The sequence below is a fragment of the Lagenorhynchus albirostris genome, chromosome 1, assembly GCF_949774975.1.
Source record: "Lagenorhynchus albirostris chromosome 1, mLagAlb1.1, whole genome shotgun sequence".
Taxonomy (NCBI): domain Eukaryota; kingdom Metazoa; phylum Chordata; class Mammalia; order Artiodactyla; family Delphinidae; genus Lagenorhynchus; species Lagenorhynchus albirostris.
In genome coordinates, this window is record NC_083095.1 from 125,938,656 (window position 1) to 125,954,745 (window position 16,090).

The following is a 16,090-nucleotide window of genomic DNA, read 5'->3' on the forward strand; positions in this document are numbered from 1 at the left end:
TTCCTATTTCCTTTCTCAGGCAGCTTTTGTTTTTACCTGGACTTAATAACTATTTCATTCTTTTTTTCATTTGCATAATTTCTTTGACCTTCAACAGCCTTTCTCAGATAATTTTCTACATAGTTAAACAGAGAGTGTATCAGTGTCTCTCCCCGCCACCCCCCGACCACACGTGCCATTGTTGTACTGGAGCCCCTCCCAGAGCCCTTCAGCCTCCTGCTCCAATGTGAGGTATTCCCTCTGGGCTTGGGCTCAGCTCTTATCCTAGGATGTCCTTTCTCCTAGGAAAAAGGAGAAATCCACTTAACTTCTTTTCTGTGTTGGATCTCTTTTTCCCAGATCCCATGTCTACTTCTCTGACTTACTTCCTCATTTTGCTGGAGCACATGCTCTAGTAGCTTCCTGAGAAAGGGTACATGGGAGGTAAAATTTTGAAATTTGGTATATCTGAAAATGTCTTTAATCTATCACCACTCTTGAATGATAGTTTTGCAAGGTGTAGAATTCTAGACTGGAAATCATTTTTTTCCTCAATATTTTAAAGCATACGGATTGTTAGAGGTCTGATACCTTTTGGATACTCAGTTCTTTGTATGCACTCTATTTTGTCTTTTCTAGAAGTGTTTATGTTCTTCTCTTTGTTCCTAGTGTTCTGCAATTTCCATATGATGTACCTTGGTGAGGCCTAATTTCTAGTCATTATGCCAGGCACTCAGTGGACCCTTTCAATTTGAACATTCATGTCCTTTAGTTCTGAGAAATTTCTTTGTGATATTTCTTTCATAATTTCCTTTCTCCACTTTCTCTGTTCTTTCTTTCTGAAGATCCAGTTCATTGGTTTTTAGACCTCTTGGACTGATCCCTTAATCGGATTTTTTTCTATTTTCTGCCTTTTTCTTTTTAATTTATTTTTGGAGGAATTTCCTAGACTATAACTTCCAGTCCTTCTATTTAAATTGTTTTTATTCTAGCTACCATACTTTTGATTTCTCAATGCTCTGTCTTGTTCTTTGTTGTCTTTATAGCGTCATGTTCTTTTTATACATTCACAGGATCTTCTCTTACTCTTCTGAAGGTATTAAGTATGGAGGGGACTTTTCGTTTCATTCTGCTCTCTGCATTGTCCTTGTTTCCTCCAAGCTCTTATTTTCTGTTTGTTTTATTCTGTCTTTAATGTTGGCGGCTTTCTTCAACTTACTGGAAATCTTTGTCTATCTTTGTTAAAGAGTAAGTCACTGAAAAGTTTTATGGAAGTTCTGTATTCATAGAGAGGGTTATCAACTGGTGGGCCACACTGAAGGGAATAGAGCAGGGAGAGTATTTTTTGGAGGAAACCCTTAAGTGTCATTATCCACTGAGCCTCTTGCTTTAGCCTTCTGCATTACCTGGTGCCCCTAGTTACTGAGCCTTTCTGGGTTTCTACAGGGTGAATGGGCTTGCTTCTCATGGTATCATCAATCTCTTAAGAGTTGGCTTCTGCTACCCTGATAAGACAGACTGGATCCCTCTATCAGCTTTTCACCCTCCTAACATATTGACAACTCTTTCCCCCAATTGCTTCCATTCTTGTACTGTTATCCTTCTGAGCCTAGAGTTTGTTCTTACTGCAGTGACATCCCCCAACTGGTCTCTTGGCTTCCACCCTTGTCCCTTTATAGTCTGTTATTGACACAGAAGCAAGAGGGGGCCTTTAAACATGTAAGTCACAATATCAGAATGTGGACATTCCATAGGGCACTGCCCTAACCTCCTTGATAGTCAAAGCATGATAAAAAGGGGAATGGGGTGAGAGACTGTCCTAGTTTTAAAAATTTTAGGAAACACACTAGCAAATGCAATGTCTGATCTCGAGTTAAACCAACTTGGGGACAATTGGTGAGATTTGAATACAGATATGAAAGAATCATTAATTTTGTTAGGAACAGACTTACGGTTATGTAGGAAATGTCTTCATTTTCTAGAGATGCATATTTAATTAGGATGAAATGTCACAATGTCTGAAAATTTGCTTTCAAAAACTCAGCAAAAGAAAAAAAAGGATGAAGCAAACATGGCAAAATGTTAATAATTATTAAATCCAGGTGGTAGTGATACCAAAAACTCTGCCTCTGTGATTTGATTCACCAGTGCCGGCCGAATCAAATCTTGGAGACAGAGTTTTGGGTGGAGTAGAAAAGAATGGCTCTATTGCTTTGCCAGGCAAAAGGGGACACAGCAGTCTCATGCCCTGGAAAATCTGTGTGTCCTAACCCGGGATGCTTTGGTGAGGAGTTTAATAGCTCTAGTTCAAGGGCAGGGTTGCTGATAAGATTACGGTGTGTGCAGGGCCTGCACTCCTTTAATCTGGCCTCAGGTGGTCTTCCCTGGAATGAAGAATGCTAACACCTTCCATTTGTTGAGGGTTTTAGTTCTGTAAAGAGCTCAAAAGATATTGTTATGTGTATCCCTTGAAGTGAACCAGGACCCTGACCCAAGGCTACACTATTATTTCTCGGCTGCTCCCCGCTTGTCTCTGCATCCCCTCCCTTCCCTGATTAGCAACTGTTTGAATCTGCCCTTTGGGACTCAGTGAAGGTCATGGAGTCTGGAATCTGTTCCCAACAAATAAGAAACAGGGGACAGAAAGGTTTCCGTGCCCAGGAGCCCCACAGGGTCCTGCTCGATTTCACTAGTATATATTATCCTACTTCCCCTACTTTTACATATGTTTGAAATTTTTTTCAAAAGGGGAGAGGGTAGTAATATTATGCTATTCTTTCTATGGCTTCCCAGCTCCTTAAAGTAAAACCCAAAGCTCTTATTGTGGCCATTAAGGCCCTGTGAGATCTGGCCCCAGATACCCCTGGATCTCAGCCCTGGCTATTCTCCCCTGTTCTCAGGGTCGCAGCTGCAGTCGCCTCCTCACTGTTCTTACCAAGCCCATAACTTCTGCCTCAGGGCCATTGCACATTCTCCCCTGACCCCCCATCCCGCATAGTGAGTGGGCCACCCCCTGCCTCATTCAGGACTCTACTTCAATGTCCAGCCCATCAGAAAGAGCTTTCCTGACCCTTCATATAAAATAACATTTTCTTCTCCAGGGCATTTCCTATTTCCCTTTTCTTGCTTTTGTTTATTATCACCCGCCTTTTTTAAAAAAAGTGTGGTAAAATGTACCTAATGGGAAATTTACCATTTTAACAATTTTAAAGTGTACCGTTCGGTGGCAATAAGTACATTCACTTTGCTGTCAAACCATCACCACCGTCCCTCTCCAGAACTTTTTCATCTTCCCCATCTGGAACTCTGTACCCATTAGACACTAACTCCCCATTCACCCCTCCCCCAACCCCTGCTACCCACCATTCTCCTTTCTGTTTCTATGAATTTGACTGCTCTAGTGACCACATATAAGTAGAATCACACAGTGTTTGTTCTTTTGTGTCTGGCTTATTTCACTTGGCGTAATTTCTTCAAGGTTCATGTATGTTGTAGCATGTGTCAGAATTTCATATCACCTGCATTTTGTCTATTTGTTTGTGCATTTGCTTATGATCATTATTGTCTCCCATTCCACCCCCCACTGGAAGGTAAGGTCCTTGGGGGCAAGAGCTCTGTCTGTTTTGCTTGTTCATCTAGAGCAGTCCCTGAGCACAGAGTAAGTATCAATAAATATTTGTTGAGTAACTTGCCTCCTGCTGGGGCAATTTCCTTTTTTTGCAAAGAGCTGGCCTTCTTCTCTGAGCATGATTTGTACATTCAGCAAGCAATTTTTAGCTCCCACTGTGCTGAACACTCTGGAGGATGGAAAGATAAGATAGTGAAATCCATGTAGCTGAGAGGGTAAAAATGATGGAGTGGATATCTGTTTTCACTGGTATTTTTGTACCCATCATTTACTCCCCTTTTTCTTTCCTTTTTTTTTTTTCGAAGTATAGTTGATTTACAATGGTGTGCTAATTTCTGCTGTACAGCAAAGACTCAGTTATACACATATATACATTGTTTTTATATTCTTTTCCATTATGGTTTGGTTTATCCCAGGAAATTGGATATAGTTCCCTGTGCTATACAGTAGAACCTTGTTGTTTATCCATTCTAAATGTAGTAGTTTGCATCTACTAACCCCAAACTCCCAGTCCATCCCTCTCCCTTCCCCTGCCCCGCTTGGCGACCACAAGTCTGTTCTCTATGTCTGTGAGTCTCTTTCTGTTTTGTAGATAGGTTCATTTTCCCATATTTTAGATTCCACATATAAGTGATATCATATGGTATTTGTCTTTCTCTGTCTGACTTACTTCACTTAGTATGATAATCTCTAGGTCCACCCATGTTGTTGCAAATGGCATTATTTAGTTCTTTTTTATGGCTGAGTAGTATTCCGTTGTATACATGTACCACATCTTATTTATCCATTCTTCTGTCAATGGACATTTAGGTTGTTTCCATGTCTTGGCTATTGTGAATAGTGCTGCTATGACCATAGGGGTGCATGTATCTTTTTGAATCATAGTTTTGTCTGGATATATGCCCCGGAGTGGGATTGCTGGATCATATGGTAATTCTATTTTTAGTTTTCTGAGGGACTTCCATACTGTTTTCCATGGTGGCTGCACCAACTTACATTCCCACCAACTGGGTAGGAGGGTTCCCTTTTCCCCATACCCTCTCTAGCATTTGTTATTTGTAGACTCTTTAATGTTGGCCATTCTGACTGGTGTGAAGTGGTACCTCATTGTAGTTTTGATTTGCATTTCTCTAACAATTAGCAATGTCGAGCATCTTTTCGTGTGCCTACTGGCCATCTGTATGTCTTCTTTGGAGAAATGTCTATTAAGGTCTTCTGCCCATTTTTTGATTGGGTCGTTTTTGTTGTTGTTGTTGAGTTGTATGAGCTGTTTGTCTGTTTTGGAGATTAAGCCCTTTTCAGGTGCATCATTTGCAAATATTTTCTCCCAGTCTGTAGTTGTCTTTTCATTTTTTTAAAAAAATGATTTCCTCTGCTGTGCAAAAGCTTGTAAGTTTGATTAGGTTCCATTTGTTTATTTTTGTTTTTATTTCTATTGCCTTGGGAGGCTGACCTAAGAAAACATTGGTACAATTTATGTCAGAGAATGTTTTGCCTATGCTCTCTTCTTTATTCTGCTTTTTCTGATAATAGCAATGAGATTTTCCTTTGGGGAGTCTCCCTTCCCCACTCTCTGTCTGTGTGGTTCTGAGGGATCCATCTTATCCTCTGGCTTCTAGGAAACACAAGCAGCCAATAAGACCCAGGGCTGGGACTTTTGTTGCAATCATGGGGAGAAATGCAGCCACTCCACTGAGGGTGTAGAACTGGGGGAATGTTAGCCTTGAGTCATTATGACCTACTGCATTGAAAGTTTGTGTTTGAGAATGAAGGCAACACAGAAGAAAACAGAATTAAGAGATGAGTCCTGATAACATTGATTCCCTGGATCCAGCCATGCCTGAAGGCAAAGATCTAGTTCCTGGAATTGTCAGCTTTGTGAGTCAATAAATTGTCAACCCCTTTCCCTTATTTGTTATTAGTCTTACTTTGATTTGAATTGGATTTCTATTCCTGACCAATATAAGGGAGATGGACAAAATGGTAAATGGGTTGCCTCCTAGGCAACATAAAAGGAATTCCCTTCTGCAGAGGGAGGACCAGGCTGCTTGTGGGATTAGGAAACTAAGAGCTATTATCCAGGAAAAAGTTAAAGGAGCTGGGATGTTCACTCAAGGAAGAGAAACTTCTGGGAGACAGGGCTATATCTTTAGATATGTAAAGAGTTGTCACATGGGAGGGGAATTAGATTTGCTTTAGATGATACAAGAGGGAACACCAGGGCCAACAGATGAAGGTTTTCGAGAAAAAGATGTCGGTTGAGTTGAAAGAAAAATGTTGAGGTTTCAGGAGCAGCCCAGAAGTACAGTGGTGACTTGGGAGTGAATGGGTCCAAGGATGGGATGGATACAGTAAGAAAAAAGGGCAGCCCTGTATGGGCCTCATTCTAGATAACCCTTAAGTTCCATCTAGTTTGGAATTAGGGACTCTGCCTATGCTGACTGATCAGATAGAGAATAAGTTTGTTACACAAAGACATTAAACACACGGTCCCTCCTCCTTGCCATTGGGTCTAGTATCAACATCCTAGAAGTTAATTACAAGATTGTCTAAAACCACAATGGACATGGGCTGAAGGTCATGTTGGTCCATGGGTTATAAGAGAAGTGGGCTTTTCCAAGATTTTGAAAAAAGTTTTTCTTATTCGATTAGTCTTTTCTGTAAAACAATATCTGGAACCAAAACACGTGCTTTGGTTTTGGTGGTCCAGTGGCTAAGACTCCACGCTCCCAATGCAGGGGGCCCGGATTCGATGGGAACTAGATCCCACACGCTGCAACCCAGAGTTCTCATGCCAGCAACTAAAAGATCCTGCGTGCCGCAACTAAAAAAAAAAAGATCCCGCACGTGGCAGTGAAGATCCCGCGGACGCAGCAATGAAGATCCCACGTGCCGCAACTAAGACCCGGTGCAGCCAAATAAATAAATATTTTGTTTAAAAAAAGAACTATTTTTAATGTGAAGAGTCTGGGTCACAGCCCTGGAGAGTTTCTGGGTGGCAACTGCAGCACAGGCCTGAAAAAAAAGATGCTCCATTATGCTACTATCCTGGGGCCCCACGCTGTTCCCATGGCAATGCAGGGGGTCTAAAAAGAGGCCTCAAATCCTCATCAGCCTGTCTCTTGTGGTCCCTCAGACCTTACTTTTGGACCAGTACCCAGTCTTCAGAAGGTGTTTCTTCTTATCCAGAAACACCTTCTGAAGACCAGTACCCAGTTTCTGGATAAGAAGAAAAGCTATAGTGACAAAGAAAATACATCAATCTGGGATTATTATGATGTAGCAGAAACAGTTTGGGCTTTGGAGTCAGACAGAACCGAGTTCAAATTCTGACTCTACCTTGGATCAGCCACTCAATTTTCCAGAGTCTCAATTACCTCACTTATAAAAAGGAGGACAAGGACACTCTCTTAATGGGGTATTTTGAGGATTAAAGATGATACTATTAGGTGCTCATTATAGAGCATGGATGGTAATTGAAAGAATGAAAAAATGTTGAAATAATCATTGCTACTGGTCCAGGAAGCAGAGAAGTACAAAGCTGAAGATGAGCTTCAGCGGGACAAGGTGTCTTCTAAGAATTCGCTGGAATCCTCTGCTTTCAACATGAAAGCTACTGTTGAAGATGAAAAACTCCAAAGCAAGATCAATGATGAGGACAAACAGAAGATTTTTGATAAGTGTAATGAAATAATTAACTGGCTTGATAAGAACCAGAATGCAGAGAAGGAAGAATTTGAACAGTAGAAGAAGCCGGAAAGAGTCTGCAACCCCATCATTACCAAGCTATACCAGAGTGCAGGAGGCATGCATGGGGGCTTCCCTGGTGGCAGAGCTCCTCCATCTGGTGGTGCCTCTCCTGGGCCCACCATTGAAGAGGTTGATTAAGCCAACCTAGCATACAGATTTAGCATTGTTCCACACAAAACTTTGAAGGACCCCAAATTCCATGGCACTTTTAAAGTTGAGTTGCTATGGTAAATAACTGGTCATTCTTGATACTTGAATGTGGATATGTGCACAGGGAAAGGAAATAACACTGCACTTTATAAGCACTGTACTATAAGCAGAAAATGCAATGTCTTAAATAAAACTGTATTTAAAATTGGCACCAAGAAAAAAAGTGATTGCTAGAAGACCAAAGGGCCTTCAAAATGCAGAGGTGGCCCTTAAGTGGTTGGTTGTTAGATACAAGGAGGTGAGTGAGAGAGAGTTATTATTATTATTATTATTATTATTATTATTATTATTATTATTTTGCGGTACGCGGGCCTCTCACTGTTTGTGGCCTCTCCCGTTGCGGAGCACAGGCTCCGGACGTGCAGGCCCAGCAGCCATGGCTCATGGGCCCAGCTGCTCCGCGGCATGTGGGATCTTCCCGAACTGGGGCACGAACCCGTGTCCCCTGCATCGGCAGGTGGACTCTCAACCACTGCGCCACCAGGGAAGCCCCGAGAGAGAGTTATTTTCTTGGGAGGAGGTCAAGGAAAGTATGAAGAATAGTTGGAGCCTTTCAATGCTTTGTGTGGGAGATTCTGCTAGTCACCCCACCAAATCCATCTCCCTTCTTTCCTGGGCACATAGCTAGATCATATTTTCCTTCCCCCCTTGTAGTTAAGGGTAGCCATGTGACTACTGGAATGTGAGTGGTAATGATATGTAGCTTTGGGGGGCTCAGGCCTTAAAATTATGGACATGTTTCCTTCTCTTTTCCCTTCCCACCCGCTGCAACCCAGATGTAGCTGCAAAACCAGCTTCAGTCTTGCAAGTAGTTCATAAATGGGCTCCAGACATGGCAGAGCAAGAACTTGGGAGGAAGCTGGGTCTTGACAAACTGTGTGCTGCTGAGCTGCCAGCCATCATGGACTCTTACAGGAGAGAAAAATAGACTCTTTTGCCCCCTAACCCGTGGTTTTATCAGATCTCTTTATGATAGTAGCTGAGCCTTGTCCTAACATCTGGTATGGACCGTCTTGGGTAGGGCATCCATTTCTCAAAGTTGGCTTCCTTTCAATAAACAATGGACATTTGTGGTATAGTGGGAAGAGCCCTAGACTCAAAGTTAAGAAATTTGCCTGCTTAATGAAAATCATTAACATTTTGTGCTTTGCATTATAATTGACAAAGATTTCCTTTGCAAGACCTTGTTTCCTCATCTGTAAAGTAGCAACCACGGAAGTATGAGGAGTAAGTGAAAGTTTCGTACATTCTCAAATGTCATACAAGTGTAAGGGCCTCTCAGCATCCTGGGCAGTGGAGGGCACTAGACCTGCCCTATCTCAGCCTAGAGGCAAGGTGGGGTCATCTGAAAAGGAGCTGGGGAACAAAAGTGGTTGGAATCTGATGCCTTGTCTCCTGGACCAATTCATATGCCAGAGGCCAATGGTGGAATGTATGTACTCCTAGTCAGCTAATCATAAAAATATGCCGAATTATAGATATAGTGAGAGCTTGTGTAGCACCTTACATTACAGTGAACAGTCTGCAGAGGAGTGCTGTACTGAAAGAACAGCCATGGCTGTCATGAGGCCGCCTTCGAGATAAATGTCGGCGTTTGGCTCTAAATGCCAACATCCTTAGCTAATCTAAGTAATGCATGAGCAGGAAGAATTTGGTGGCTGGCAGCCCAAGTGGAGTTGTATAAAGAACTCTTAAGAGCAGCTAGTACCCTCGCAGCAGAAGGCCCAAGTGCATGACGGGAACTGTAAAATTTAATCAAATCTGGAGGGACAGGGGTTGCCAAGAGGGCTGGGGCTGGGGGTCTTGGCGAGAGACAGGCTGCTAAGGGGCCTCTGGCAGGGTCTCCACCACACCACAGATGGTTTTTGTCTCTGTGGTTCATTTGTTCTGAGTGAGATTGGCCCCTTCCGAGTCAGAAGTCCCAGATTAGAGGGTCCACCATCCTCTTGTTAAAGAGGGGCTCAGCCAAAAGGTAGGGGGAAAGACGTCTCTCCTGTTGAGAAGGAGGGCAGCCACTTACCTCTGATGTGATGGCCCGTGACTTTTTGAACTGGAAAGTCCTTCTAGAGATTGTGTCACCCATTCCCCACTTTCACCCCCCCTGCCATCTCCAACTCTCATTTTATAGTTGAGGAAACTGAGGCCCAGAGTGGGGAAACGCAGTTCCCAAGGTCACACAGAAGAGTTAGGGTCCTTGGAGATCATCCCCTCCAATCTGAAGCACTCTGCTTGTCCCCACCCTGTTACTTTACAAACACGATACCAAAGTGCAGAGAAAGTGACAAACTCGACTTCAGGGCAGAAGGCGGAGTAGTAGCCGGGTTCCCTGGTCCAAATCCAGGGAATTTTGACTACCACAGTTCAACATCTTCTCAGTTGAGGGTAATGGGCATCAAAGGCTCCTCTCTGATCTGGATTACTGGGTCTTTCTGCAGTTGTTAGCAGCTGGAGAAGGGATCCCTGTAGGACAGGGAGTGCTCTGCTGCCCAGACTGGGTCAGATACCTGCTCTTGAACTAATCAGCTGTGACCTGGAGGCAGGATAATTGCAGATGATGGCAGCTCCTACAATAAGAAAAGATCATTCCCAGGAGAAGGGGGTGCTGAGCAGACAATCCCCGTGGACACGTACTGCAGCCTCCTTGACCTCAACTCTCTTCATCCGTAAAATGGGGACAGTAATTATGCCCTCACCATAGGGCTGTTATGAAGAGTAAACAGCATAATATATGTAAAGTCTGCTTTACATAAGCACCTAGTACATATAAGTTCCCTTCTCTCTTTGTTTTTGAAAGAGTATTTCTATAATTGGTAGCTATCACCTATACCAAAATTCACTTTAAAAGAGAAAGTGAAAATTTGGCCTGAAAATTCCAGTATGAAGAAGGGGAGCAATGTGATCAAGAAAGGAGGTGGGGAAGGAAGCAGGGAGAATGGTTGGGAAGCTATTGCAATAGGCCAGGGAAAAGATGCTTGTGGCTTGGTCCAGGGTAGTTCGTCGGAGTGAAGATGGAAAGAGAGAAGTGGGACAGAATTAAAAACACAATGAGGGCTTCCCTGGTGGCGCAGTGGTTGACAGTCCGCCTGCAGGGGACACGGGTTTGTGCCCCGGTCCAGGAGGATCCCATATGCCGTGGAGCGGCTGGGCCCGTGAGCCATGGCCGCTAAGCCTGCGCATCCGGAGCCTGTGCTCCGCAACAGGAGAGACCACAACAGTGAGAGGCCCGCGTGCAGCAAAAAAAAAAACAACAAAAAAAAACCCACAATGAGATATCACTGTGCACCTGTCAGAATGGCTGTCATCAAAAAGAACACAAATAACAAACGTTGGGAGGGTGTGGAGAAAAAGGAACTCTAATATATTGTTGGTGGGAATGTTGGTGGGAATGTTTTGCCACTATGGCAAAACAGTATGGAGGTTTCTCAAAAAGCTAAAAATAGAACTACCATATGATCCAGCAATCCCACTCCTGTGTATGTGTCTGAAAAAAATATACTAATTTGAAAAGATACATGCACCCCAATGTTCACAGCAGCATTGTTTACAATAGGCAAGATATGGAAGCAGTCTAAGTGTCCATTAACAGATGAATGGATAAAGAAGATGTGGCACATGTATACAATGGAATACTACTCAGCCATAAAAAGAATGAAATTTTGCCATTTGCAGCAACGTGGATGGACTTGGAGGGCATTAGGCTAAGTGAAACAAGTCAGACAGAAAGAGACAAATACTGTATGATATCATTTATATGTGGAATCTAAAAAGTACAACAAACTAATGAATATAAGAAAAAAGAAACAGACTGAGAGATATAGAGAACAAACTAGTGGTTACCAGTGGGGAGAGGGGAGGGAGGGGCAACACAGGGATGAGGGATTAAGAGGTACAAACTATTGGGTGTAAGATAGGCTACAAGGATGTATTGCACAACATGGGGAATATGTCCGGTATTTTGTAATAACTGTAAATGGAGTGTGACATTTAAAAATTGTATTAAAAGTAAAATAATAAGTTAAAAAAAGGAAGTGGGACAGATTTGAGATATTCTGAAAGGAGAGTTGACAGCACTTGGTTATGGGGGATAAGAGGCAGGTACAAAATCGGTAATAGCTCCTCAGTTTGAAGTTTGATTAATTGCTTTTTGAAAAACTTTATCTTCATTTTGTTTTTCCTGGGTGGTTTATTGACTGATTCTTTTCAAAACAATATTGTGCTTACTTTTTGAAGAGTCAACAGTTTCACATGATACAAGATCTAAAAAGTATGCAGTGAAAATTCTCCCTCCCCCAAACATTAGGTCTTCTCCCTAGAAGCAACCCAAATTCTGAATTTAATGTGTATCATTCCAGGGATATTTTATGCATATAGAAGCGAATATATATGTGGATATACATATATATGGATCACACACACACATACACATAATGGAAATATTTCTCCCTTTTATACAAATAATAACATGTAATGCACCTTTTCAGCACCTTGAATTTTCTACTTAAGAACACATCTTGAAGATTATTCCCATCCTAATTATCTTGCTACATAACAAACTACTTCCAAACTTAGTGGCTTGTGACAACAACATTTACATCTCAGTTTCTGTAGGTCGCAGCCGCATACTTGGGTCTTCAGCTCAAGGCCGCTCCCAGGCTGCCATCAAGGTGTCGAATGGAATCAGATGCCGAGTTCACTCATGGGGCTGCTGGTAGGATTCAGTTCCTCGGGAGCTGCTGGACCCTTGGCTTAGCCCCTCTCAGGTCCTGGCCACATGGCCTCTCCGACGCGGCAGCTTACATCATCAAGTGCCCTGAGAAGGAAGAGAGTGAGCAAGCTAGAGGCCCCAGGCTTTTAGAGCCCAGTTTCCGAGTGACCTCCTTTGCCTTTGCTGTATTCTAGTTGTTGGAAGAAAGCGTTAGGTCTGGCTGTTCTCCACCAGCCCTCCAACCACCACACCCCTCCGCACACGCAAGGAGGGGATCACACAAGGGTGTAAATCCCGGGAGGCTGGGATCACTGGGAGCTATTTCAGAAGCTGACAACCACGTTTCTCTCGCAGCACATAACAAAAAGCATGCTCGGGGGGGCTTTCCTGGTGGCGCAGTGGTTGAGAGTTCGCCTGCCGATGCAGGGGACGCGGGTTCGTGCCCCGGTCCGGGAGGATCCCACATGCTGTGGAGCGGCTGGGCCCGTGAGCCATGCCCGCTGAGCCTGTGCGTCCAGAGCCTGGGCTCCGCAATGGGAGAGGCCACAACAGTGAGAGGCCCACGTACCACACACACACAAAAAAAAGCATGCTCGGGCTGTCCCAGCCTTCCGTCATATGGATGGGCCCTTGTCCCGTTAACCGGGGCTCTGAGGATAGGCTGACGAGTTAATGTCTTTTACCTCTGCTGGTGGGGAAGCTACTGCGAGCAGGGGTCTTGTGGGGGGGGGCATGCACCTGGCACTCGGCTGTTACTGTGCTCTTTGGGGCACGTGGAGGGTGGAGAAAGGTTTCTTGGTTCTGTCTTGATCAAGAGGGCACTGGGCCATCAACTGTTGCTTGTTCTTTATGGAACTGTGGGTGCTTTGAATGGATGTTTTGGAAGATTGGGGGAACTCCAATCCAGAGGACCGCAGAAAGCACATTTGAACCTGATTGTCACCTGGAACAGAAACTGTGAAAAGGGCCTGGACCAGGCTGGGCTGGACACACATTATATATACACAATATCCTGAACTGTACTGATCTTGGACTTTCTGTATTCCTGTAACCATCCTGCTGTTTGCAAAGAGCAAGGCCACGGCCTTAGGAGGGGGGTAAATGCCATTAAAGGAAAATACCCACTGCCAGTCATCCTGGGAGGAAGACTGTCCTGGGGCAGAAATTGAGGACTCAAGACAGGGCCCTGGGAATGACGTGGAGGTTTCTCTCTCTCTCTCTCTCTGTCTCTGTTTCTGTCTCTGTCTCTCTCCTCCTCCTCTCCCTGTTTTAAGAAAGTTGCGTCTGCCCTATGATGGAAGACACGGTCCAAGCAAACCTTGGAGGTGGTGCTGGGCTGGGCCCTGCCATGTGGAGCAAGCCAGGGCTGGCCAGGTAGGTGGCCCTGTGAGATTATCTGGGTACCAGCCTGGGATCTGTGGGCTCTGAGAGAAACCATATCGATCAAGGTTGTGAGTATTTCTCTTTGTTTTGCTCTTCTTGCATGGTCCCCTAAATTTTGTTAGCTCCTTCTAGAGGCTGTGCCTGGTTTCTGTTAAGTATGATGCATTGAGAAAAGAGCCCCGGCCATGCTTGGGGCTGAGTGGCTATGAGGAGGCCAGTGGCGGGCTCAGTGGTGGCAGCCACCCACAGAGGATGGCCAGGCCCAGCTGGGTGGGAGGTCACAGAGGGTGTGGGGCCCACTGACGAAGCTGGAGGAGAGGAAAAGAAAGGGTGAGCTCTGGGGCTGGTGTAACCCAGCACTGAGGGGCTCTCCAAGACAGCTTGGAACACTCTGCAGGGGCTGGGTTCCCATGAGGGACAGTAGGGTTCAAAGTAAATTGTAATTTGAGTATTTAAAGGAGATAAGATAGCTTATTATCATTGGCTGGGGAAGCCTGAACAGAGCCATTCTCTTAGATGTTGTAGTAGTAAAAGTTGATAATATAAACTAGTGTGTCAACATTTTATTAGAACTTTTTTTTTTTCCACATGCACAGCTTGCGGGATCTTAGTTCCCTGGAACCCAGGGATTGAACCCAGGCCCACAGCAGTGAAAGCGTGGAGTCCTAACCACTGGACCACCAGGGAATTCCTGGGGTTTTTCACTTTACAAAGCATTTTTGCATATGCCCATCTCTAGGTGATCTTCAAATAATCCTATAAGATAGGTAGGACAGATATTAGATTAATTGTTCTTATTAATTAACAGGATGAGCCATATGAAATCTCTATATTTAAAGGTCAAATGTGGTTAAATGTCGACAACTTACATGGTTCAGCTGAATATTATTGTATAAACTATAACTATAATTATTATTATGCATAAAAACAATAATAGTTACCTTTAAAAAAATTATGTGCCTGGCATATCGCTAAGATCTTATCACATTTTCTCTCATTCAGTTCTCACAAGAACTTGCTGAGATAGTACGATAGGTTGTAGCAGTGTTCCTCCTGGGCCCCCCTTCAGGGCCCGCAAACCCATTCCCAGCTGCTGGGAATACTGGCTACTGGTGTCTCACTGCTCCTTCCCTCCCTGGGGCTTGTCCTGGCTACAAATTGTTGCCTCCACCAAGGCGAGGCCCAGTCCCCATATGGGGCAGTCCGCAGCCAATAACTGGTTGATGTGGGAATGTCATGCCCCGGCCTCCTTGCCTCATTCTGAGACCCTCTGAAGGGCCATCCCGGCTCAGAGCTCCCTGCAGGGTCAGCTGAGGCCCCGGTTGCAACCACATTGGGATCGGCTTCTCCCTCTTTTCAATCCTCTTCTCTCACTTACAGGTGTATCTCCCAAGAGCACTGTCTGATTAACCTTCTGCAGACAATTCTCCATCTCAGAGTCTGCTTTCAGGGAACCCAAACCAAGACAGTTTGAGCCAGAAATGGTCCTGGGAAGCGGAAATGGGAGTTTGGAGAGGGACCATTTGCCAGCCAGGTATCAGTGAATACTCCATAACTGGTATAGAAGTAAGGTTAGCCGTAACCTCGTGATTGTTAAAACTCACTCACTGTTGTGAACTGGGCTGGGATATGGGTGGAAGAGATCACACTGGCTGGTGCAATGTCTTCAATGATCGAGGGAAGTGGTGAGTGTAAGGACTATAGAAATGAATGCTTTTGCTGAGCCCATTGATTTGCTCACAAGGGGTAATGACACTCTCAGTGAAAAATCACCTAGGCAAAAGGCAAAAGCCAGAGGACCTCCTGGGCAACATTTGAGGAAATCCTGCCTGCAGAGGGAGGACCAGGCTTAAGGCTTACTGGGAAGAGTAGCAGAGCTCCAGAGAAGATGGAATCTTCCTGTGTGCTCAGGCCTTGTGTGCCAAGGTCAGAGCCCTGTTAGGAAAGGGATGGGAACCTGAGACCAGGGTTGGGCATAAAAGAATAAATGCAGTTGAGAACCTTGACCTCTCAGATTCTTCTGAACCCACTGGGCCTGGAGAAGTAACCCACTTCTTTTTTTTTTTTTTTTTTTGATGTGGACCATTTTTAAAGTCTTTAGTGAATTTATTACACTAAAGACTTTATGGTTTTTGTTTGATGTTTTGGTTTTTTGGCCACGAGGCATGTGGGATCTTAGCTCCCCGACCAGGGATCGAACCCACACCCCTGCCTTGGAAGGCGAAGTCTTAACCACTGGACCACCAGGGAAGTCTCAGTGACCCACTTCTTCTTGGCAAATAGCGGTCCCCCATCTAGGAAGATCACACTCCGTTTCAAATGGGGCAGGTGCCCTACAAGATAAAGCTTGTCTTTCTCGTAGCCTATCTCCTCCTCTTTATCTATCTGATGGACAACAAGAGTCAGATGCCAGCTGTGGCCGGGCCTGCTAGGGA

General features: G+C 44.4%; 1 long non-coding RNA gene across 1 annotated transcript in view; it reads left to right on the plus strand.

Moving 5' to 3' along the window:
- Positions 1–15,120, plus strand: part of LOC132531745 (uncharacterized) — a 33,062-nt gene extending 17,942 nt beyond the window's left edge. The window contains exons 2-3 of the long non-coding RNA XR_009544205.1: positions 13,547–13,646; positions 15,036–15,120. This is a non-coding gene — a long non-coding RNA (uncharacterized LOC132531745). The remainder of the gene's footprint in view (positions 1–13,546; positions 13,647–15,035) is intronic.
- The last annotated feature ends 970 nt before the right edge of the window (positions 15,121–16,090 follow it).